Here is a 24,972-nt window from a genome sequence, read left to right on the forward strand (position 1 = left end):
CATTCCTGAAGAAGGGCTTATGCCCGAAACGTCGATTCTCCTGTTCCCTGGATGCTGCCTGACCTGCTGCGCTTTTCCAACAACACATTTTCAGCTCTTGTACAGTTATGCAATGCAGCACAATTTCTAATCTTGAAACACACATTAGCTGAATCCTATCAGAACATTGTTCCAAGTATTTAGCTTTATACTCACCTGTGGTTTGTTTAGCAGCAAGTGAGCCTGCACCACCTCCAACATGTGAGATGTTAACTCATTCATGTCTTCCAAAACCATGATTTTTAAAAGCTACCAAGCTCTTCTTGTTCTAACAATTTAAAGTAACAGTCAAGTTCAAGATTAGAATTGACTTTCATGCAGAATCAAAAATTACAAGTGAATCAGTAAATAAATTATTAGTGTAACAAAAAGCTGAAGAGTTACAGATAACATGTAATTGTTCTATTTTAATAGATACAAAAGACCGACAAGATTTGTTTTGCTTAAAACTTCAAAAGCAGAATCTGCCAAAATCTATAAATGACTATTCCATTAATTTTTAAATTATCTACATACATTAGTTGTTCCCTCATCAGCTTAGTTCTTTTCTCTGGACATAGTGAGTGCCCAATGTTCAGAAACAAGAAAATCAGGGACACATTCAACTTAACAATTCTATAAACTGCCACACTTGGTAGCTCCTGATGGCATGATATACACAAAGCAACTAAAAAATACATTAAGTCGCACTTATTAAAAAAAAGTACTAAATTGTTAATCAGGGAAGTATTTCAGATAGCATATTTTCCATCCCAATTAGTTATATAAATAAACATAGGCTTTATATTTTAACAGAATACCATTCCATTTAATTTGTGCATTAAACAAAAAACACTGGGGGAAATAAAGCTTTTTATAAATAATTCTAAATATGAAAATGCTAAATTGGTAAAATAGAAGAAGCAAATGTAATGAGACAAAACAAAAAGATATGTCTAAAGTATCAATACCTTTTCGATCAGTAACCTGTGAAGTAGAAATTCCTAAGAACAAAGGCAGCACAGGAAGATCCATACAGAAGCAGGAAAGCTGCCTCGTTTTGAGATAAAAAGTGTGGTTTTGTAAATCTTAATTGGGAGTTTTAATCGGACTAGTATTATAGAAGGGAAGGTAAAAGCTAGGTTAGAGAAAAAAATTGTAAATAGTGGCTAGTTAATTATTCTCGTAATACTTTAAGAAACAAAGTTGTTAAATTTTAACTTTAAATAGTTCTTGGCCACTTGGATTTTTACAGATTAATCTCCGGCATTGCAGGTAAGACTTACCAAGCAAAGCATTACTAAATACAAAAAAGTCAACTTAAAATCAAACTGCATAAATATCAAATTGAAAGGTTATGACTGAAATATACAGATGGCACTGATTTTTTAAGTGAGGGAAATTGAGAGGAGTGTGTAGCAAATGGATGACAAAAAGAATTTAGCTGGGTGGGCAGACAGTACAGGGAAAATCAGAATGACATTCTTTGGAACAGAAATAAAATTATCACATTTAAAGATTTTAAACAAAGTAAAACAGAAACTCCAACAAGTAGGTATGACCATCAGACCAACTTGAATCTGTGGGTTTAGACTTAGATGCACAGAACATAAAAACAAAGTGATAATGGTTAAACTGTACAGACCTTAGTTAAACTACAGGTGTAGTATTGTTGTGCACTTAACTATAGAACGAACACAAGAACTGATCAAAGTAACACTGACAGATTTGTACTGGGAACAACGGAGGAGACTCAAGCATAAACAATAACATGGACTAGTTGAGTCAAATGGACAATGTGGAAATCAGCAGAAAAGTGTATTTTATGTTAAACTGTGTTAAGCAGCACAGATGGTTTCAATGTTGAAGTCAGTTTAATAATGCTTAATCTTCTTGTCTAGAGCTGCAAAAGTTAATATATGGTGTTACAGAAGTCTTCAGGATTCAGAGTTTAAGGTATTTAGCAATAGGTGTTCGTTGAACTGAGTTTCATAAACTCAAATTTATGATCATCACAAGAGACTCACAGGGTAATTTAGAAGGTAGTGGATATAATGTGGAGCTCTGTAGTGATCTACTAAAAAGTTACCTAATCATTTTAGAACAGAATTTAAAAATGTTATAGATGCAAGTGAAAATAATCAACATACTAAAGCAAAAACATAATTTTATGACTACAAATCAGATAAATCACACTGGGTTTTGCAAATTAAATGCAAGGCCTTTTCATTTGTCAAAATAAGAAAATGGCGGTCTTGATTAGAATGGCAAAAGAGTTGAAATTTGTAAAGTACAACTAATTAGATTCTCAATTTCAGACGAGTGAACACAGTCACTTGACAGGGTTGAATTAACTGTAGAAATAGATATAAATAAGTAATATCAATTGCACCAAACTAAATTATTCCCATTTACAAACATCAAATGCTCTTTCCAACAATGAATTTGACCTACACAAACTAACAAGCAGATTGAAACACATTTACATTCTGTCCAGAACTAGATATCTGTAAAACAATAGTATAATCGAAAGGACTGACAGAGAACACAACATACTTTTACACAGAATATATACACCTACTAAATCCAAAATATAGCTAATTTTGGGCTCCAATGAGGGCTCCATTTCCTAATAGCTCCTGCAAGTCTTAATGTCCATTTTGAATGGCAAAAAAAACCCAGACCACACATGCTATTTTTAAATATCTAGAAGGCCCTGCCATCAGAAACATGCTGTGGGGTAGTGGAGATCATGGACTGGCATGAAGACTAGACAACAAGTCAGTATGAAAGATACAGGATATTAGCAAATCCTCTCTGGTTGCCCAGTAATAGGAAGGATGTTATTAAGCTGGAGAGATTTCAGAAGAGATTACCCAGGATGCTGCTGGGTATGGAAGGCTTGAATTATAACAAAAGTCTGGATAGGCTACAGCCTTTTTCACTGGCGCACAGCAGGTGGAAAGGCCATCTTATAGAAGTTCCTAAAATAATGAGGGATACAGATAGGGAAAATACATTTCCCATTAATTCTAGGATGGGAGATTTCAACATCTGGGGCACATTTTTAAGGTGAGAGGACATAGATTTTAAAAAAGATCCCTTTTTAAAAGAGGGTAGCTCGCATTTGGAATGAAGTTCCTGATGAAGTGGTAGATGTGGATACAATTACAATGTTTAAAATACATTTGAATAAGTTAATGAATAGAAAAAGGTTTGAAGGGATATGGGACAGGAACAGGCAGGTGGGACTAGTTTAGTTTGGATGATGTTCAAAATGGACTGGTTGAACCAAAGGGTCTGTTTCTGTGCTGTATGACTCCGATTCTATAAGCCACTTTAATGAGTCTAGTGGACAGCTGCAGGGGAAAAAATAGTTTCATCCCAAAAAGGGTTCTGCTGCAACAGACCTCGAGCAGTCAGGGATCAGAAAATTCTGGGAGCCAGTAGGTACAGCTACTTATTGGAGTTACAGCTCAGAGCATTTTAGTAGCTGTTTAGAGTCCTGGGGGCTGGGGACTGGTGGTAATAATCACAGGGCTAGTAATTCAGAAGCCTAGACTAATGTTCTGAACATGAGTTTGATTGCCACCACAGATCTCAAAAGCTGAATGCAATTAAGAAGGCAATCCAGAACTAAAAACTAGCCTAATGGTTATAAAGTAACCACTGCTAATGGTCATGAAAAACCCATCTAATTCAAAAGGAATAAAAATTTAACAACTTAACACTTGACCCCATACCTACATTGTGTATTCTGAAGTGCCTTTTGAAATACAAAGTCACACAACACCAGGTTACAGTCCAACTGGATTATTTGAAATCAGAAACTTTCAGAGCTCCATCAGGTGAAGTTCACTGGACAAAGGAGCAGTTCTCCACAAGTCTGCGAATTCAAATAAACCAGTTGGGACTGTAACCTGGTGTTGTGACTTCTCACTTTTGCCACCACAGTCCAATACTAGCAATTCCACATGGTCTTCTGAAATGGCCTAACAAGCCACTCAGTTATAGAACAATTAGGGATCAACAATAAATGCTGCATTAGCCAGCAATGTCCATATTCTACAAATAAGGAAAAAAAGCTAAAAAGCCAATAATAATTCAGTGCAGCATTGGATGCAGGTGAACGATATTTGCTGGTATAGCTGAAAAATATTGGGAGCTTGCAGGAACCTTTAGAGAATCTGTTGTAAAGCCTGCCTGACCTGCTGCGCTTCTCCAGCAACACATTTTCAGATCTCATCTCCAGCATCTGCAGACCTCACTTTCTCCTCAAGTGGAGGATGTAAACAGTGGGGGGAAACAATGAAATAAGAAAAAAAATGTAGGAACCAAATTATATAAATATCGAGTATTTGTTGAACTCAGTGTGTTTTGTCCCTGCCTTGTGGACATCACACTCACTTGCAAGTGTAAAATAAATGACACTACTGATTCAGATCTTGTCTCAGACTGAAATGATTGAAGTGTGTGAGCATTGTTTCAGGAAGAAGGGCTTATGCCCGAAACGTCGATTCTCCTGTTCCCTGGATGCTGCCTGACCTGCTGCGCTTCTCCAGCAACACATTTTCAGCTACATCCTCCACTTCCCTACTCCTGTTTATCTCTTGCTTTATCCGGCCTTGTCTGTGACAAAATGCTTAGTTCTGGCCTCACAAGGCCATTTGACCTCATCCCACTGCAGGTCATTGTTAGACATATTCCTTCTTCATCAGTATCTACTCTTTCCATCTGGGCTTCTCCCGAAGCCACTCTGATCCTTATGACCTCTTTAATTGGGGTTTGTTCCTGTGTCTCTGTAAAAGTGGGAAACAGATGTCATACCTACTAGGCGTATCTGGCCTAACTTCATCCCCTCACAACATCTTATCTATTTGCCCATAATATTTGCCCATCTTATCTAATTGCCCATTGTCTTGCAGTCACGTTTCATGCTGGCATACAATTTTTAGCTAATACAAAAACAATTATATATTTCCTCCACATAGTTTCCATTCTTGTTGACTCAGCTCCCGGCTGAAACAACCACACACTGGTGTGAGTTCATTTACTTTGTATCAGAAATTATAATTGCAGAATTGCAGAACTGCAGAAGTAACATTAATTTACCTATATCCCACAATTTCCCCTTTTTCTTTAATTACCATTTGTTATCTTTTGCATTTTTTCTTTTAAACATCGTCCCCGAAATTCGCAGGCACCATTCCGGAGATTTCATCCATCTTGGTCTCACTCATGTCCTCATTATTTAGTCGATAAAGTTCCTCTGTCTGATTCCCTTTTAGCGGCATCTGTTTCATCAAGGCTGTTTCAATCAGTCTTTGGGTGAGCCCTCGTATATAGGGTATGATACAACAACCAATGGCCACCAATACCCCGACTACTACTATCAGGGAAGTAAGGATGGAAACCACCACCCCCTTACATTTTCCAAACCGTGATTCAAGCCATCCCATGAGAGATGTGTTTACTCCTGAATTCTCAGCCAGTTCCTCTGCTAAGGTAGTCAATCCCCTTAAGGCCCAAGTAATTGAACCATCAGGTGCAGTGCTATTAGGAATAAAGGTACAACAGCTTCCTCATAACATTACACACACACCCTTTTTCTGCTAAAATCATATCAAGAGCTATTCTGTTTTCCCATGCCATCCTACTTGTCGCATCAAGCTGTTCTGATATTCCTTTAACCGCATCTCATGTATAATTTATAAATCGCTGTTGATTATAGAAAATGTAATTTATCCAATCTACATTTTTATTACCACCAAAAGAGAGCTGACTCAAAGCCTGCTGCAATCTGGTTACGAGCCTTGAATTCATCAGGTTACCCCCCGCTAGGGACTCCTACCGAATCGAGATAAATCCTGTCATCAAAAGAAGTGTCTAACAATAATCTCTTACCCCTTCCCTTTTAACCTACTATCTTTTCCTTCTCAAATGCCAGGGTAAATGGAATTGCCAATTGTACAATTGCACATATCCCTCTCCAATCCGGAGGTAGCGTGGGTCTCAATATTTTGCCTCCACAGTACCACCACAGATCCGCTCGGGGAACCTTTAGTGCTGAGTAGTTCCGTCCCTTCTCTGTTTCGGTAACATTCTTAATCTCTGTACATAATTTCAGCTCCCCCAAATCTCTTGACCGACTTGTATCTCGTCTACGCGCACACGACATGTGATTTCCAAGTGCAGCGGAAAATGTGGGGGGGACTTTTGCATCTTTCTTCTCCAAGGGAGGGAGCATCAGAGATAGGGAGGTACAATTCCTATCATTCCATGCAGTCTCATCCTGATACAGGGCTATCATACATTTCATGCCCTTCCTGTCTCGCTTCCACCCGAGCGGAAAGGGAACCACCTGGGCCACTGGCCTACTGGAGGCACATACATAGCAATTGCTTTTGTTCAGACTTTTTACAGTACACTTTACCCATTCAACCCAGACATTTGCATCCCCGTACCCAGTTTCTATTTCGATGGTCTGTTTCAAGTCCTTTACCTCTATAATTTTTATACGTTAGGATCATCGGGAGGGGTGAAAGGTTATATCTTATTATCCAGTAATTCCGTCCATTTTCCCTGTCCTACGCTAATTCGAAAACAACAGCCCAAGAAATCCTTCCCATTTGCTTTCATTTCGATCCCAAATGTTTCATTTAATTGTATCTCATAGGTGCCCCCCCCAGAATTGCTTCGTGCCATGTGGTTTTCCTTATTGTTAGGTATATTGGGTTACACTTTTTATCGGGACAATTGCGAGCTGGTCGGAAGGGGGCCCGGTGTACTGTGACGAGACCATTATACCAAGTACAATCCCCAAGGCCATCCCCATAGGACTTAAGATGTATTTCAAAGCTGCGGTCCTGTCCCTGATTATCTACATCCCCACAATTTACTAAGCTGCATGCATCAGCGTCTATTACTTGTGGATTATCAGACTCAGGAACTGTTAATAGAACATAGAACATAGAAGAATACAGCGCAGTACAGGCCCTTCGGCCCTCGATGTTGCGCCGATCCAAGCCCACCTAACCTACACTAGCCCACTATCCTCCATATGCCTATCCAATGCCCGCTTAAATGCCCATAATGAGGGAGAGTCCACCACTGCTACTGGCAGGGCATTCCATGAACTCACGACTCGCTGAGTAAAGAACCTACCCCTAACATCTGCCCTATATCTACCCCCCCTTAATTTAAAGCTATGCCCTCTTGTAATAGCTGACTCCATACGTGGAAAAAGATTCTCACTGTCAACCCTATCTAAACCCCTAATCATCTTGTAATAATACATATGAAAATGATATTTGACAAAATCCCAATACTAAGAGGGCTAGCATCATAACTCTAAGCATTCCCAGTATTCTAAACATCATGCTGAAGCACAAAAAGACTTAATATACAATCTTACAGAAATAATCCCGCGCTCGCGTCGCCACTGTATAGTCAGTTACTCAAAGTCTCTTTAGTCTGAGTTTCAGCGGGTCTTGCGTTGATTCGGCTGTCCAGACTCTTCCTCAACTGGAGATTCCACAGGCCCTTTGATCCGAGTGTAGTAAGTCCAGCCTTTCTCCACCGTCCTTATTGCCGTTTCGGTAGTTAAAAGAGCCTGGTACGGCCCTTCCCAGTCCGGCTGCATTTAGTCTCTGTCCATGATTTTACTAAGATCCAATCACCCGGCCGGATGGGGTGAACGGTGAATTCAAGGGGTGGAGTCTGTGCCAATAAACCCTGTTTCCTGAGGAAAGATAAAGAGGAGGACAAGCCCAGTATGTACTTCTTTAAAAACAAATCTTTAGTTTCGGGAATTGGCAATTCTCCATTCGTTCCCAGGTAAGGTAATCCAAATAAGATTTCATAGGGGGATAGTCCTAAATCTTTCCTCTGCCAAGGGACAAGTCCAAAAGGCATCCTTTAAATCTATCATACTAAACCATTTGTGGTCATGGGGGATCTTACTTAATTACTGGCTGCAGTCCTCGTGTACCTTCTATGGAAATGGGATATTGTTGCTCACAGACAATGTCCCCTTTCCTTTTAAATTTATTTCAAGGGGAGGGATCTGTAGTCCTCCACGATTCCCTTCCCGAGCCCATACAATAGGGTCTATCTCTCCATCTCCACATCCTCTGTCAACATTGCCATTTGTACAACTAATTCTTTTTCCTGAATTCCAATCTCCAGTCCTAAGAGGATAATTAAGTCTCTCCCTCGTAAGTTACTTCCTATATCAGGGATATACAACAATTCCCCTGTGACCCTATCCTTCAGACCTTCTATCATCATAGGTTCAAATACTGGAACAGTAAATCCTTCCCCACTAAACTTTAAAATGCTTGTCAATGCAATCCTTCAAACACATGTTAATTTAGCAAATATTGTTCTCATGTTTTCAGGTTACACAAGCTTGTTGGTTGGGTACAGCAAGTACTTTGTTGCAAACAGTTCAAAGTGATATGCTGTTTGACAATTCACCAGTCTTTCAGACACATGGCCTATATAACTCACATCACACTAACAGGATGTGGATTTACTGTTGCCAAATTTGCATATAATACAAACATGGAAAAACAAGTTGAGAGAGGGATACAAACAGTTAGAGATATTCACAAGATAAGTAAATGAGCAAAAGGTTGGCAAATGGAGGAAAAAATGTGGAAAAATGTGAAATTGTTTATTTTGCAAAAGGGAACAAAATAACAGAATATTACTTAAATGGCAAAAAATTGCAAAACAAAAAGGGAGCACTGGTGAATTAAACAAAGCTAGCACACAGGTGCAGTAGGTAACCAGGAAGGCCAGTAGAATGTTGGCCCTTATTTCAAGGAAACTGAAGTATCAGAGTAGACAAAAAATACTGCAAGCATACAAGGTGCTAGTGAGACCACATCTGGAGTATGGTGAGCAGTTTGGTCCCCTTATTTATAGTCATACAGCACGGAAACAGACTCTTCAATCCAACCAGTCCATGCCAAATGTAATCCCAAACCAAACTAGTCCCACCTGCCTGCTCCTGCCCCATATTCCTTCAAACCTTTCCTATTTATATACAGTTCCAAATGTCTTTTAAATCATTGTAATTGTACCTGCATCCACCACTTCGTCAGGCAACTCTGTCGTTACGACCTCTCTTGGGAGACAAAAAAACCCAAGAACAAAATAACCTTTTTAAAAAGTGACCGCATTGTCGCACTGCTCTCATGTTAAAAATGTGCCCCCAAATTTTGAAATTCCCAATCTTAGAGAAAAGCCAACGACCAACAACTCTATCTGTATCTTTTATTATTTTATAAACTTCTATCAGGTCACCGTTCAATCTCCTACCCTCCTGTGAAAGATATCCCAGCCTTTCCTTATAACAAACCTTCCATACCTGACATGATGTCATTTCATTGAAGGTAGTTCAGAGGAGGCTCGCTAGGATGATACACTGAAGGTTGGTCTGAAGGTACAAGCTCTTAGGAAGGCAAATGGAATTTTGTCCTTCATTGCTGAAGGGGTTGAGTTTAAAAGCAGAGAGGTTACGCTGCAGTTGAACAAGGTGCTGGGGAGGCCAATCCTGGAATACTGTGCGCAATTTTGGTCTCCTTACTTGGGATAAGGATGCACTGGCACTGGAGGGGGTGAAGAAGAGGTTCACTGGATTGATTCCGGAGTTGAGGGGGTTGACTTGAGAGACTGAGAAGACTGGGATTAAATTCATTGGAATTCAGGAGATTTATATAAAAGTATGAAGGGAGTCAATAAGATAGAAGTGGAGAATATGTTCCCACTAGGCAGAAGTGGGTACTGGAGATGCTGGAGATTAGAGTCAAGATTAGAGTGGTGCTGGAAAAGCACAGCAGGTCAGGCAACATCCAAGGAGCAGGAATGAAGCCTGACCTGATGACGAACTTTTGCCCGAAACGTCAATTTTCCTGCTCCACAGATGCTGTCTGACCTACTGTGCTTTACGAGCATCACTCTAGTACGTTCCCACTGGCAGGAGAAGCTAGGACAAGACAGCAGAACATCAAGATTAGAGGTAGCAGACCTAGGACTGAATTGAGAATGAACTTCTTCACTCAGAGGATTGTTGATCTATGAAATTCTTTGCCCTGTGAAGTAGCTGACACTACTTCATAAATGTTTTTACAGCTAAGGTAGATTTTTTTTTAACAATAAAGGAATTAAGGGATACGGTGAGAGCGCGGACAAGTGGATCTGAGTCCATGAAAAGATCAGCTATGATCTTATTGAATGGGGGAGCAGGCTCAAAGGGCTGGACTGCCTACTCCTGCTCCTCGTTTTTATGTTCTTAGGATCCCTGGTATGGACAGATTGTCGTGAGCAAAAGGTTAAACAGATGGAGTCTCTACTTATTGGAATTCAGAACGATGAGAGGTGATTTCATTGAAACATACAGAATTCTTAAGGCATTTGATAAGGGAAATGCTGAAAGAATACTTCCCCTCATGGGAGGGTCTAGGATCAGAGGACATGGACTTTCAGAATGAAGGTTCATGTGGAGGGTTAGTAAGGTAAGATTTTTTTTATTTTTTTCAATCTCTCTTGGCAGGAGTTATAGGGCTTTTGCCCGAAACGTCGATTATACTGCTCCTCAGATGCTGGCTGAACTGCTGTGCTTTTCCAGCACTACTCTAATTTAGACACAGGAATTATAGGGAGGCCATCACACCGAAGTTACAGGATAAAGGTAGCTGTGTGACCATCAGGAAAGGGAAAGGGAATAGGCAGACAGTGCAGGGATCCCTTGTGATCATTCCCTTAGATATGGGGTGGTAATGGTGGAACCTACCAGGGGAAAGCCACAGCGGCCAGGTTTCTGAGCCAGGCTCAGTAGTGGGGGTGGGGGGATGAATAGGAGAGTGATAGTGATAGGAGATTAAATTGTGAGGGGAACAGACAGGAGACTCTGTAGTCATCAGCGAGACTCCCAAATGCTACATTGCCTCCCGTATGCCACGATGAGGAATGTCTCAGATAGAGAGTCTACAGGATTCTTAAGGGGGAGGGGGGGAAAAGAGAGAGCAGCCAGAAGTCATGGTACACATCAGTACCAATGACACAGGAAAAGGGATGAAGACCTGAAGAGAGAATATAGTGAGTTAGGTTGGAAACTATAAGTCAGGACAAGCACAGTAGTACTCTCAGGATTGCTACTGATGTCACAGGTTAATGAGGCTATGAACAGACCACGTGTAGATGAACATGTGGTTTCAGATATGGATCTTTGGGATACATTCTGGGGGAGGTGAGACCTGTACTCGGACAGGTTTCACCTGAACGGGAGGGGCACCAATATCCTGGGCAGGAGATTTGCTAGAGCTCTTCGGAAGGGTTTAAACTTGTTTGGCATGGGTGTAGGAACTGGAGCTACAGGTCTGAGGATGGAGTAGCAAGCGAACAGCCAGATACAACTTGCAGAGAGTGAGAGAGGTGGGATAGACAGTTGATATGGCAAAGATGCAGTCAGTGTAATGGGTTGAAGTGTGTCTGTTTTAACACAAGTAGTATCAGGAATAAGGGTGACGAACTTAAGAGTCTGGATCAGTACTTGGAACTGTGATGTTGTAGCTATTACGGAGACATGGATATCACAGGAGCAGGAATGGTTGTTGAATGTTCTGGGGTTCAGACGTTTCAAAAGGAACGGGGGGCTTGGGTAAAGAGGTGGGGGAGTGGCATTGCTCATCAGGAATGGTATCACAGCTGCACGAAGGGAGGTTGTCAAGGAGGGTTTGACATATGGGTCATATGGGTGGAAGTCAGAAACAGGAAAGGAACAGTCACTTCATTGGGAGTTTTCTCCAGATCCCCCAATAGCAAAAGAGATACAGAGAAGCAGATTAGGAGACAGATTCTGGAAAGGTGCAGAAGTAACAGGGTTGTTGCCATGGGCGATTTCAACTTCCCTAAAATTGATTGGATTCTCCTTAGTTCAAGGAGTTTGGATGGAGCAGTTTTTGTCAGGTGCATCCAGAAAGGGTTCCTGATGCAATATGTAGATAGGCCGACTACAGGGGAGGCCATATTGGATTTGTCGCTTGGCAACAAACAAGATCAGGTGTCAGACCTATCTGTGGGAGAGCATTTCAGTAATAACGATCACAATTCTTATAGTCATGGAGAGGGGGATAGGAGCAGATGTAGAGAAAGTATTAACTGGGGGAGGAGGAATTACGCTGCTATTCGGCAGTTATGGGGTGCCTAAATTGAAACAGATGGTGTCAGGCAAATGCACGACAAACATTTCTCGTTGATTTTTGTGCTCCTGTCCATACAGGAGAAACAAAAAGTGACAGTGGCTCAGTGGTTAGCACTGTTGCCTCACAGCACTAGCCTTAGGTGACTGTCTGTGTGGAGTTTGCACATGCTCCCCGCGCCTGCGTGGGTTTCCTCCAATATTCCAAAAGATATGCAGGTCAGGTGAATTGGCCATGCTAAATTGCCCAGTGTTAGGAGCATTAGTCAGAGTAAATGGAGGGAAGTGAGTCTGGGTGGGTTAGTCTTCAGAGGGTCAGTGTGGACTTGCTGGGCCAAAGGACTGTTTCCACACTGTAGGGAATCTAAACAAAACGTGGAGACTACTTAGGGAGCACCTGCTGATAGTGCTCAATAGATCTGTCACACTGAGACAAGGAAGGGATGGTAGGGTGAAGGAACCCTGGGTGACAAAGGATGTGGAACACTGGTGAAGAGGAAGAAGGAAACTTACTGAAGGTTGAGGAGGCAAGGATCAGACAGGGCTCTAGAAGATTAAAGGTATCCAGAAAGGAACTGAAGCATACACTTAGGAGAGCTAGGAGGAATGATAAAGCTTTAGCTTATAAGATTAAGGAAAACCCAAGGCATTCTATGCTTGTAAGGAAAAAGACGATGGCTAGAATGAGGGGAGGCCTGATCAAGGATAGTGGAGGGAACTTGTGCCTGGAATCAGAGAAGGTGGGGAGGTCCTTAATGAATAGTTTACTTCAATACTCACTACTGAGACAGACCTTGATGTTTCTGCTGAAGACAGCATGAAATAGGCTGATATGCATGAACAGATTGATGTTAAGAAGGAGGATGTGAAAATTTTAGGCCAGACAGGATATACCCAAGGTTACTACAGGAAGCAAGGGAAGAGATTGCTGCCCTTTGGCAATGATCTTTGCATCCTCACCTGTCCATTGGAGTAGTGCCAGGTGATTTGAGGGTGGCAAATGTTATTCCCTAGTTCAAGAAAGGGAACAAAGAGAATACTGGGACCTGCCATGATGAAGGCCTCCAAGCCCTCCATTTCTTCCTCTCATGCCATCCCAACCAGTACCCTTCCACTGACCCCCTCATCTGCCTGGTCGAACTGGTCCTCACCTTAACTTCTCATTCTAATCCTCCCACTTCCTCCAAACCAAAGGGGCACCCGCATGGGCTTCAGCTCTGCTTGCCTCCTTGTTGGGTACATGGAATAATTCGCAGCTACAAAGAAATCATCCCCCACCTTTTCCTCCGCTACATCGATGAGGAGGTTGAACAGTTTATCAACATCACCCTCACCCAGACCTCAAATTCACCTGGATCATCTTGGATACCTCCTTCCCACTCCTGGACCTCTCCATCTTCATCTTCATCTCCATCTCTGGCAATCAACTAACCACGTATATGTACTAAAAACCCCCGGATTCCCACAGCTAACTGGACTACACATCCTCCTACCGTGCTTCCTGTAAAAATGCCTTATTCCCAATTCCTCCACCTCACATATTCCAGGATGACCAATTCCATCATAGAAAATCCCAAATAGCCTCCTTCGTCAATTTCCCCTCCCAAGTGGTCGACAATGCACTTCAGTGCATCCCCTCCACTTCCTGCACCTCTGTCATTGAACCCCATCCCTCCCAACACAACAAGGACGGAACCCCTCTGGTTCTCAGCTTCCACCCCACCAACCTCTGTATATATTGCATCAACCTCCACCACCTACAAACAGACCCCACCACTAGGGATATATTTGTCTCCCCACCCCTATCAGCATTTCAGATAAACCATTCCCTCCGTAACTCTCGTCAGATCCATGCCCCCCACCAGCCCTCACCCCGCCCTGCAAAACCTGTACTCACACCTTCCCTCTCTCTTCCATCCAAGGCCCCAAGGGAGCCTTCCACATCAGACAGAAATTTACCTGTACCTCCACTGATATTATCTAATGTATCCGTTGCACCTGATGTGGTCTCCTCTACATCGAGAGACAGGGCCAACTTGCGGATCGTTTCAGAGAACATCTCCAAGAGACACGCACCAACCAACTCCACCGCCCATGGCTGAACACTTCAACTCCCCCTCCCACTCCCCAAAGGACATGCAGATCCTGGGCCTCCTCCATCGCCAAACTCTTACCACCTGAGGCTTGGAAGAAGAAAGCCTCATCTTCCACCTTGGGACTCTGCAACCAAACGAGATTAATGTGGATTTCACCAGTTTCCTCATTTTCCCTTCACCCCACGTTATCCCAGTCCCAAGCTTCCAACTTGGCACCGCCCTCATGACCTGTCTATCTGCGCCACCATCCTCTCCGACCTATCACCTTCCCACCCACTTTTTTTTTTAAGATTAGATTACCTAGTGTGGAAACAGGCCCTTTGGCCCAACAAGTCCACACCGACCCTCCGAAGAGAAACCCACATCCCTATGTTTACCCCTGACTAATCCACCTAACACTACAGGCAATTTAGCATGGCCAATTCAGCTAACCTGCATATCTTTGGACTGTGGGAGGAAACTGGAGCACCCGGAGGAAACCCATGCAGACACAGGGAAAATGTGCAAACTCCCCGCAGACAGTTGCCCGAGGGAATTGAACCCAGGTTCCTGGCGCTGTTAGGCAGCAGGGCTAACCACTGAGCTGCCACTCATCTACTTATAGCATTCTCAGCTACCTTCCCCCTCACCCCACCCCCAATTTCGCTCAGTCCCCCGGTCCACAAGCCTTATGGGCTTATGCCATAAAAATCGATTTGTCTGCTCCTTGGATGCCACCTGACCTGCTGTGCATTTCCAGAGCACAGTCACAACTCTGATCCTGGGAATTACAGACCGGTCAATCTTACGTCAGTGGTGGACAAAGTACTGGACAGAATTCCGAGACAGGATTTATGATTACTTGGAAAACCATAGTTTAATTAGAAATAATCAGCATGGCTTTGAGTGGGGCAGTTCATGCCTCACCAATCTTATTGGATTCTTTGAGGATGTGACAAAATACTGAAGATATAGCAGTGGATTTGGTACATATGGATTTTAGCAAGTTGTTTAATAGGCTTCCCTATGGTAGGCTAATTCAGAAAGTAAGGAGGCAGAGGATACAGGGAAATCTGGCTGTTTGGATACAGAATTGGCTGGTCCATAGAAGACAGAGGATTGTGGGAGATTAAATGTATTCAGCCTGGAGCTTGGTGACCAGTGGTGTTCCGCAGGGATCGGTTCTGGGATCTCTGCGCTTTATGATTTTTATAAATGACTGGGATGAGGAAGTAGAAAGGGGAGTTAAAAGTTTGCCAATAACACAAAGGTTGGAGGAGTTGTGAATAGTATGGAGGGCTGTTGTAGATTGACAAGAGGCATAGATAGACAGAAACCTTTTCCCCATGGCAGAAACATTTATCATGGGAGGGCATATTTTAAGGCAACTGGAGGACCGTTTAGGGAAGATGTTAGAGGTAGGTCCTTTACAGAGTGGTGGACACATGCCAGAAGTGGTAGTAGAGTCAGATACATTAGGGTCATTTAAGCAACTCTTGGATAGGCAGATTGAAGTTAGTACAATAAAGGGTATGTAGTTTTGTCTGACCTTACAGAAGGATAGAAGACCAGCACAACATCGAGGGCCGAAGGGCCTGTACTGTTGTATGTTCTACAGTTCTAGACAGATATTCCAAATTATTAAGCTCCCAAGTGCAGAGATGAACTGACCCCCCTACTTTATTCACCTGCCCCTTCTTTGGTTGCAACATTAATTTAGAAAACCACCCACGAGGATAGCAACCCCTCTTCCAGACTAAATGATTTCAAGTTTTAAAAAGGTCCAATTTAGCCAAGCAAACAAACTTATGAGTTTATTACTTATTAAATGAAATAAGTCAGCCTGAAAAATATATGGATCAATCTTTGTGGTTCAAAAGTCACAGCTTATAGCCACTGAAGGAAAAATAAACTGGTTTTATTTAGGATTAAAAATTGTTTTGTTTTTTGCAGAGAAAATAGCCCCTGAACTTGCACTGGTCTGATAGCTCCTGACTAGTTTGCTTACAGGACCAATCTGTACAGGTACCTAGGAATCAATCACAATTGCTCGCATGCAGATGGCTTTTGTCGATAATTGGTCACTAGTCCATGCCAGCTAATCTCCATTTGCACATAGTCCTTTGCTTCAGCTCACCGGCAAACTACACAACTACTGCCTCAACAGTCAGCTATATAAAACAGCACTTACAATGAATGTCAAGTTACTTGCTTTCCAAAATATGCAGCAATCCTTCAACAATCCCATTTCACTCCACAATCAAAACTACAGGAAAGACAAGTCAGAATTCTTGGCTTTTGCAGGTTGGTAGAAATCTTTGATGTACTTCATTGGCAGTATTCAAATTAAAAGCGCCTTTCCTATTCTGTTTCCTTCTGGCCAGCTTGCTAGCTATTTTACTTCAAGCAACGTTCTATTCATTTTACTAACAATGCAGGTGCAACTAATTATGGTTTATTGATTGCCAATTTTACAGCACCTCAAGCCAGACTGGTACCCATGATCACCTCTGCTCACGACCACTACCGCACCCAGACCAAGGGTTCAACTAGTTTATAATTCTTTTGTTCATTACTGGAAGGACATAAAATGTCTGGAAGAGATGGCTTTCCACTGAAGGGGTTGACTAAAGCTCCCCCTTTTTTACCGTTTTATGTTAGGTATCTCTATTCGAAGTGCCCATTTGTCTACAATTGCCGAAGTCAAGAGTGTAATAAAAATGCTTCCCACTTGCCTGAATGCATGCAGCTCCACCACTACTTCAGAAGCTTAACACCATCCAGGAGAAACAGCCTGATCGATTGGCCAAATATCCACTCCCTCCAGCACCAATGCTCTGCAGAAGCAATGTGTACTATCTACAAGATGCACTGCAAGAATTCATGAGATTCTTAGACAGCAACCGCCAAACACATGGCCACTTCTATCTAAAAGAGGAAAGGCATTACCTGCTAGTTCCTCTCCAAGCCACACTCCACCCTGAATTGGAAATATATCACTATTCCTTCACTGTTGCTGTGTAAAATTCCTGGAATTGCCTCCTTGAGAGCACTGTGTCTACCTTCAGCATAGGAACAATTGCAATTCAAAAATGGAAACTCACCACCACCTTCTCAAGGGCAACTTGGAAAGGCAATAAATGCAGGCCAGCCAGCAGTACCCACATCCCACAAATGATTAAAAAAAAACACCCTGTTCTCAATACAGTATAAGTGCTTTCTCTTGTACATTTCAGGACAATTTACAAGATGAAAAGTTTTGACAAAGTGTCATTTATCAGCAATACTAGAAATATTTATCAGATTAAACCTCAAGAATCATGAATACAGTCTTTCAAAATGGATTAGCAAGCAAAAAGCAGAGCAAATTTGGCAATTACACATTATAATGTTATATTCTCACTGAAGTAAAAATAAAACTAATTCACACTCAGCTAATGACTGCTTATCACGCCCGCCCCCGACACCAAACCCTTTAAAAAGGGAAGTAGGAAAGTGAGACTGTTTCAGGATTTCAAAAAATCTTTATGTCCCTAAATATATCTAAAATAGACATTTAGATATGTATCCCTTAATTTAAGTCATGAAAATAAATGGTATTCACTGATAAATCTGAAATCATTTAAAAATCATATTGCTGAATTTGGAATATTCATTAGTTAGAAGCTTTGCACACACCTGAGATAATTCCACCTCTCCAATCCTGAAAATCTCTTCTGTTTGAATAGCAGACATTAGCTGTGACACTGTACATGGAACTATTTGCTGGGCCCGTGACCTCTGATAGAAGAATGAACAACAATGTTAATTCAGCAGATCTCAAATATGTTTACAGAAACAGAGAACTGGTTCAATTACAAAAGTATAAAATTTATAGACTGTCTCTGCCCACAAAGTAATTATTCTAATGTTTTAAGATATTAAAACTGTATTTTAATTACTGTTTCATCTCTTGTTACAATAATGGATTGATCAGAAGGTGGTTCTAAGCTTTTAATTACAATATTACAGGGCTCAACAATAAATGGCAATGCAAAATGGAAACAGGAATGTGGCCATATCTTGTCCAAATTGCATTCATTTGCCACTTAATCATGTTTAAAGTTAAAATGTGTGATGCTGGAAAAGCACAGCTTGTCAGGCAACATAAGAAGATAGTTCACATTTTGAGCACAAGCTCTTCATCAGGATTTTCGATTCTGATCTCTAACATCTGCGGTCCTCATTTTCTCCTACTTAAATCATGATTAGCGAGCATTTTGATTGTGGAGTTGTATTACAGAATAATGTGTACTCTGAGGGCATGATAACTCTGATATTGCAACAGGTCAGAGTAGCCAAATGGTGCAAAATAAATTAACATTTTTACTGATTGGCTTCAGAAAATCCAATAAACAAACTTAAACTGTGACAATAATGCTGGTGTCACCCTATTTAGCTTTCAGAATGTTTCCATTTAAATAATTTTAAAGTTTAAAATTTCAAAGTGTAAAAGTATATTGCACTTATCACTTTCACAAAGCCTCCTACACTTTCTGGACACAGCAGTTACTGTTCTTCAACAAAATCAAGGAAGCATTTACAAACTGGTAGAGATTTATAAATTTCTAGCATTTTTTGATCAGATGAACCAGCTCAAAACAGATTGTAAATATAGATATAAAAATACAGCGCACTGCAAATTTACCACTGGTAATTTAAACAAGACCAATACCAATTTTTATGTTCTAGGTAAAAGAATATGCACTTGACACCCAATTTTATATTGCATCCCACAAGCAGAACTATAGTGCTAAGTGGCACAGAAAATGAAGTTGTCCAATCTGAAACTCAGATCCTAAATAGAAACAAGGGAAACTACAAAGGTATGAGGGGTGAAGTAGCTACAACAGATTGAGTAGTTTTGAGTAAAAAGGCACAATTGTAATAGGCAATTGCTAATATGCAAGGAAAAATGTGTAAGTTATGTCAATCCTTTAGTGTAAAAGGACATAATAGGAAAGTCAGGCCAACCACAACCAACAAAATAAATTAAAGATAGCATTCGATTCAAAGAGGAGTCATAAAAAGTTGTTTGAGAAAGTAGCAAGCCTGAGGACTGAGAGCAGGCTAGAATTCAGCAAAGGAAAATCAAGAGGATAATCAAGTGGGGACAATATCTCAGATTTCACTAAAGAAACTAACAATTTTTTAAGTCCAAAAGGGAATATTCGAACCATTATTTTCAACTCCTTTCTCCTAAACCTATCTTTTACCTTCTACTCTACAATACTGGTCCGATAAATTCCCTCTTAAATTTACAGCAAATCACTTTCAAACCTAGTTATTGTTTTCAGATGTCATACTTTCTCTGTAGGTTTCTCTAGCTCAGTTTTGGTCTTCTGCTGCACAAATTTCTTATGGACAGGTTCCTTTCAGAGAGCTACTTTGCTGGCAATCTTTACTTGTAGGTGCTTTTTGCTGTTCTCCCCCCAACTGTTCAAAATGTTCAGTTTTATACCCCAAAACATCAGATAATTTTGTTGGTTTGATGTCTTCCCACACAGTAAAATTCAACTTTGATTGGATTTTGGTCTCTGGGGCATAATTCAAACTGATTGGCCAAATTTGAATTTGTTTTTGTACCATTGCATCAGGGCACCAGCTATTTGTGTTAACCAAATTTTTAAATTGTTCAGCACACTCTGTGCATCCTGATGAAGGGCTTTGGCCTGAAATGTTGGTACTCCTGCTCTTCGGATGCTGCCTGATCTGCTGTGCTTTTCCAACACCACACTCACGATTCTGATCTGCAGCATCTGCAGTCCTCACTTTCGCCATATGTGCCATAAAGTATGAACTTATACTTCAGACGACACTCACGGAAAAGAAGTAGGAACTGAGCAAGAGCTGTGCCAGTAATAAAAATGGCAGTGGCCGTCAGACCTTCACCACTACAAACCAATCACGGGTCAGGTGAAGAAGGGGGTGGGACTCCCTGGCAACTGTTGGGCGAGGAATTTGAATTTCGAGGCCTGTGAGTGGTCGGCTGCTGCACGTGACCTGTTTGGCGCGCTTTGTCGGTTCCGAACGGGCTTTCGTCCATTAAACGGTCACGGGAAGGGACGATGTGGAATAATCCGGGTGAGACGGTGGCTGAGAGTTTGTCCATTTGTGCCCTCACTTTTCCGTGCAGGAGGTGGCCAGGGAAAAGCCGCGGCTTGCAAGAACGGTTCTGCAGGCCGGGCTCTCGGAAGATGAAGGCTTGCCTGCAGCTGCTCGCTCTCCAGTTCTCATGCGTTTCCAATCTCCACTCTATTCCGCGGCTTTAACGGATTGAAATAAACTGAAAGTGTATTTTGTGGAGGGGAGGAAGAAAGTTTATGAAGCCGGAGGGGAGCAAGTGTGTCAGGGTATACAGATGGGCAGGGAGAGTAGAATATGGTATTGAGGCCTTGCTATGTTTATAAATACTCTAGCTGTAATATTCATTCCTTAACTGACCTGTTCTTTTGTTAGGAAAAATAAATGTAATTTTAGAAGTAATATGTTGTAAAATATATAATATTATGTAACTGAATGTGTGATCGGAATTTTTTTGCCTGTGGTATTTTCTGTCTCATGTCAGCATGGGTAGCCCTTTGGGGAATGGACTTCTCATGAATGACTAAGGCACTGAAATGTTAACTTTTCTCGCTCCACTAGTGCTGCCAGATTGGCCACACCTTTAAGGTAGAAGGAGGAGGTCAAGAGTTTAAGGGAGGAAATTTCAACACTTAAGAGTCAGTGGCTGAAAGGTCAGCCATCAGTGAGGGAGTAATTCAAATACTTAAGAGGCAAGAATTAGGTGAGTTCAGATATCTGAGGGTAGCAGAGATATTAGATGGTGTGAGGAGGCCAGGGAGTGTTTGGACCATCTGAGCAGAATGGGAAATACTATTTAAAATTGTTAAAATGTGGCACTGGAAAAAGTACATCAGGTCAGACAGCATCTGATAAGCAAGAGAGTTGACGTTTCAGACATACCCCTTCTTTGATGCCATGTGTTATCAAGATTTGGAAATGCCAGTGTTGGACTGGGGTGTACAAAGTTAAAAATCTCTCAACACCAGGTTATAGTCCAACAGGTTTAATTGGAAGCACTAGTTTTCGGAGCGACGCTCCTTCATCAGATGGTTGTGATGGAGTGGTGCTCTGAAAGCTAGTGCTTCCAATTAAACCTGTTGGACTATAACCTGGTGTTGAGAGATTTTTAACTTTGTACACCCCAGTCCAACACTGGCATTTCCAAATCTTGATAACACATGGCATCAAAGAAGGGGTATGTCTGAAACGTCAACTCTCTTGCTTATCAGATGCTGTCTGACCTGATGTACTTTTTCCAGTGCCACATTTTAACAATTTTAAATAGTATTTCCCATTCTGCTCAGATGGTCCAAACACTCCCTGGCCTCCTCACACCATCTAATATCTCTGCTACCCTCAGATATCTGAACTCACCTAATTCTTGCCTCTTAAGTATTTGAATTACTCCCTCACTGATGGCTGACCTTTCAGCCACTGACTCTTAAGTGTTGAAATTTCCTCCCTTAAACTCTTGACCTCCTCCTTCTACCTTAAAGGTGTGGCCAATCTGGCAGCACTAGTGGAGCGAGAAAAGTTAACATTTCAGTGCCTTAGTCATTCATGAGAAGTCCATTCCCCAAACGCTGACATGAGACAGAAAATACCACAGGCAAAAAAATTCCGAACACACATTCAGTTACATAATATTTTACAATGTATTACATTTAAAATTACATCTTTATTTTTCCTAACAAAAGCACACGTCAGTTAAGGAATGAATATTACAGCTAGAGTATTTATAAACATAGCGAGGCCTCAAAACCCTATTCTACTCTCCCTGCCCATCTGTACACCCTGACACACTTGCTCCCCTCCGGCTTCATAAACTTTCTTCCTCCCCTCCCCAAAATGCACTTTCGGTTTATTTTAATCCGTTAAAACCGCGGAATAGAGTGGGGATTGGAAACGCGTGAGAACTGGAGAGCCAGAAGCTGCAGGCAAGCCTCCGCTCCATTCGGGGCGCATCCATCTTCCAAGAGCCCGATCTGCAGAACCGTTCTTGCAAGCCTCGGCTTTTCCCCGGCCACCTTCTGCACGGAAAAGTGAAGCCACCCTCTCACCCGGATTATTCCACATCGTCCCTTCCCGCGACCGTTTAACGGATGAAAGCACGCTCAGACCGGACAAAGCGCGCCAAACAGGTCGCGTGCAGCAGCCGACCACTCACAGGCCTCGATATTCAAATTCCTCGCCCAACCGTTGCCAGGGAGTCCGGCTCGTGTCGAGGGTTGTCCCACCCGGTTCTTCACCTGGCCCGTGATTGGTGTGTAATGGTGAAGCTCTGTTGGCCGCTGCCATTTTTGTTACTGGCACAGCTCTTGCTCAGTTCCTGCTTCTTTTCCATGAGTGTCGTCTGAAGTGTAAGTTCATACTTTATGGCACATATGGCGAAAGTGAGCACTGCAGATCAGAGTCGAGAGTGTGGCGCTGGAAAAGCACAGCATGTCAGGCAGCATCCGAGGAGCAGGGGAGCCAGCGCTTCAGGCCAAAGCCCTTCATCAGGATGCGCAGTGTGCTGAACAATTTAAAAATATAGCATTTGGTTGACACAAACAGCTGGTGCCCTGATGCAATGGTACAAAAACAAATTCGAATTCGGCCAATCAGTTTGAACTATGTCCCAGAGACAACTCCATTCCAATTTTAATTTTACTGTGTGGGAAGACATCAAACCAATGAAATGATCTGATGTTTTGGGGTATAAAACCAGACGTTTTGAACAGTTAGGGGGAGAACAGCAAAAAGCACCTACAAGTAAAGACTGCCAGCAGAATAGCTCTCTGAAAGGAACCTGTCCATAAGAAATTTGTGCAGCAGAAGACCAAAACTGAGCTAGAGAAACCTGCAGAGAAAGTATGACATCCGAAAATGATAACTAGGTTTGAAAGTGATTTGCTGTAAATTTAAGAGGGAATTTATCGGACCAGTATTGTACAGTAGAAGGTAAAAGATAGATTTAGGAGAAAGGAGTTGAAAATAATGGTTCAAATGTTCTCTGTTGGACTTAAAAAGTTGTTAGTTTCTTTAGTGAAATCTGAGATAGTTCTTTGCCTCTCGAAATTTAACAGATTACGGCGCTAGGTGAGATTCTCTGTGTGTCGGATTTAAATTAGCTGAAGGGTTTACCCTGTGTTGTAACACAGAGTACTGACAAAGTAATCATTAAAATTTTTTGTATACACAAACCAAAATCAAATACTGCTAGTTGAAAATCCAAATTTCAAAATAAATGACATTAAAAGATGTATTTTACACACTGTACATCACAACACGTGCACTGGGAGGCCAAGCTTCAAGCTAGCATTAATACATTAATAAAGGCGTATGAAAAATTGACCTTATTTGAAAGGGAAAAGATCCACTATCAATCTGCTCCCAATCCACAATATCACCTTTATTGACTATCACAATCCAAAGCAGTACTTGAAAGGTTAGGGCCTCTCAAATTGCCACAACTTCAATTTGGGTGGTCTTAGCCTCGGGATTCCCTTCAATCGGTGAGGATATTGTATTTCTCCAGGGAGGTTTGAGGTCGACCTTAAAGCATTTCCTCCTGGTATCATTTTCATGATAATGCTTGGAGTAGAGAGCTTGTTTTGGAACAGGTACCCAGATAATGTGGCAAAACAGACCTGTGGATGCTGGAGATCTGAATCAAAATCAGAAATTGCTAACAAATCTCAGCAGATCTGCCTTCATCTATGGGAAGAGAACAACGTTAACATCTAGGGCAGCAAGATAGCTCAGTGGTTGGAACTGCTGCCTCACAGTGCCAGAGACCCGGGTTCTATTCCTCCCTCAGATGAATGTCTGTGTACAGTTTGCAGATTCTCCCCAAGTCTGTGTGGGTGTGCTCCAGTTTCCTCCCACAGTCGAAAGATTGGTGGTTAGGTGGATTGGCCATGCTATTTGCTCATAGTGGCCAGGAATATGTAGGCTGTTTAGGTTGGCCATGGGAAATGCAGGGTTATAGGGTAGGAAGGTGGGTCTGGGTGGGCTGCCCTTCGCAGAGTCAGTGTGAACTTGATAGGCAAAATGGCCTGCTTTCACATTGTAGGGATTCTATGATTTGAGTCTGATGACTTTTCATCATAACTATAGCAGCTAAGGAAAAACTAGTAATCATGCAGAAAATGAGATTGAAGGTAGAGATGAAGGGAGATGTGAGCGGTTAGGTGGAGATGGAAGCCAGTGAGAGAGGGAGAAATACAAAGGGGTTGTAAATGAGGAGATTGTGGATGGCAGACCAGGACAGAAGAGAAGCTGAATGAGTGATGATGAGGTTTACGGGTAGCAGAAAATGGGTAGTCTGTGCTGAAAGCAAATTATGTAATGTGATAATAGACCTGCCAGTGTGTTGCCTGTGCTAAAAGCAACCCATGCAATAATAGGACTGGGTTTGGGAGTATGTCAACAACATAGATGGATGGAATCAGACTGTAAATTTATTGAGGAAGTGAGGACTGCAGATGCTGGAGATCAGAGCTGAAAAATGTGTTGCTGGAAAAGCGCAGCAGGTCAGGCAGCATCCAAGGAGCAGGAGAATCGACGTTTCGGGCATAAGCC

General features: G+C 41.9%; 1 protein-coding gene across 1 annotated transcript in view; it reads left to right on the plus strand.

Moving 5' to 3' along the window:
• The first annotated feature begins 22,479 nt into the window (after positions 1-22,479).
• Positions 22,480-24,972, plus strand: part of LOC122563518 (acid sphingomyelinase-like phosphodiesterase 3b) — a 64,213-nt gene continuing 61,720 nt past the window's right edge. Inside the window, exon 1 of the mRNA XM_043717343.1 lies at positions 22,480-22,766. The gene's annotated coding sequence lies outside the window, so the exon portion shown is untranslated. The remainder of the gene's footprint in view (positions 22,767-24,972) is intronic.

Source organism: Chiloscyllium plagiosum, chromosome 27, assembly GCF_004010195.1.
Source record: "Chiloscyllium plagiosum isolate BGI_BamShark_2017 chromosome 27, ASM401019v2, whole genome shotgun sequence".
Classification (NCBI taxonomy): Eukaryota; Metazoa; Chordata; class Chondrichthyes; order Orectolobiformes; family Hemiscylliidae; genus Chiloscyllium; species Chiloscyllium plagiosum.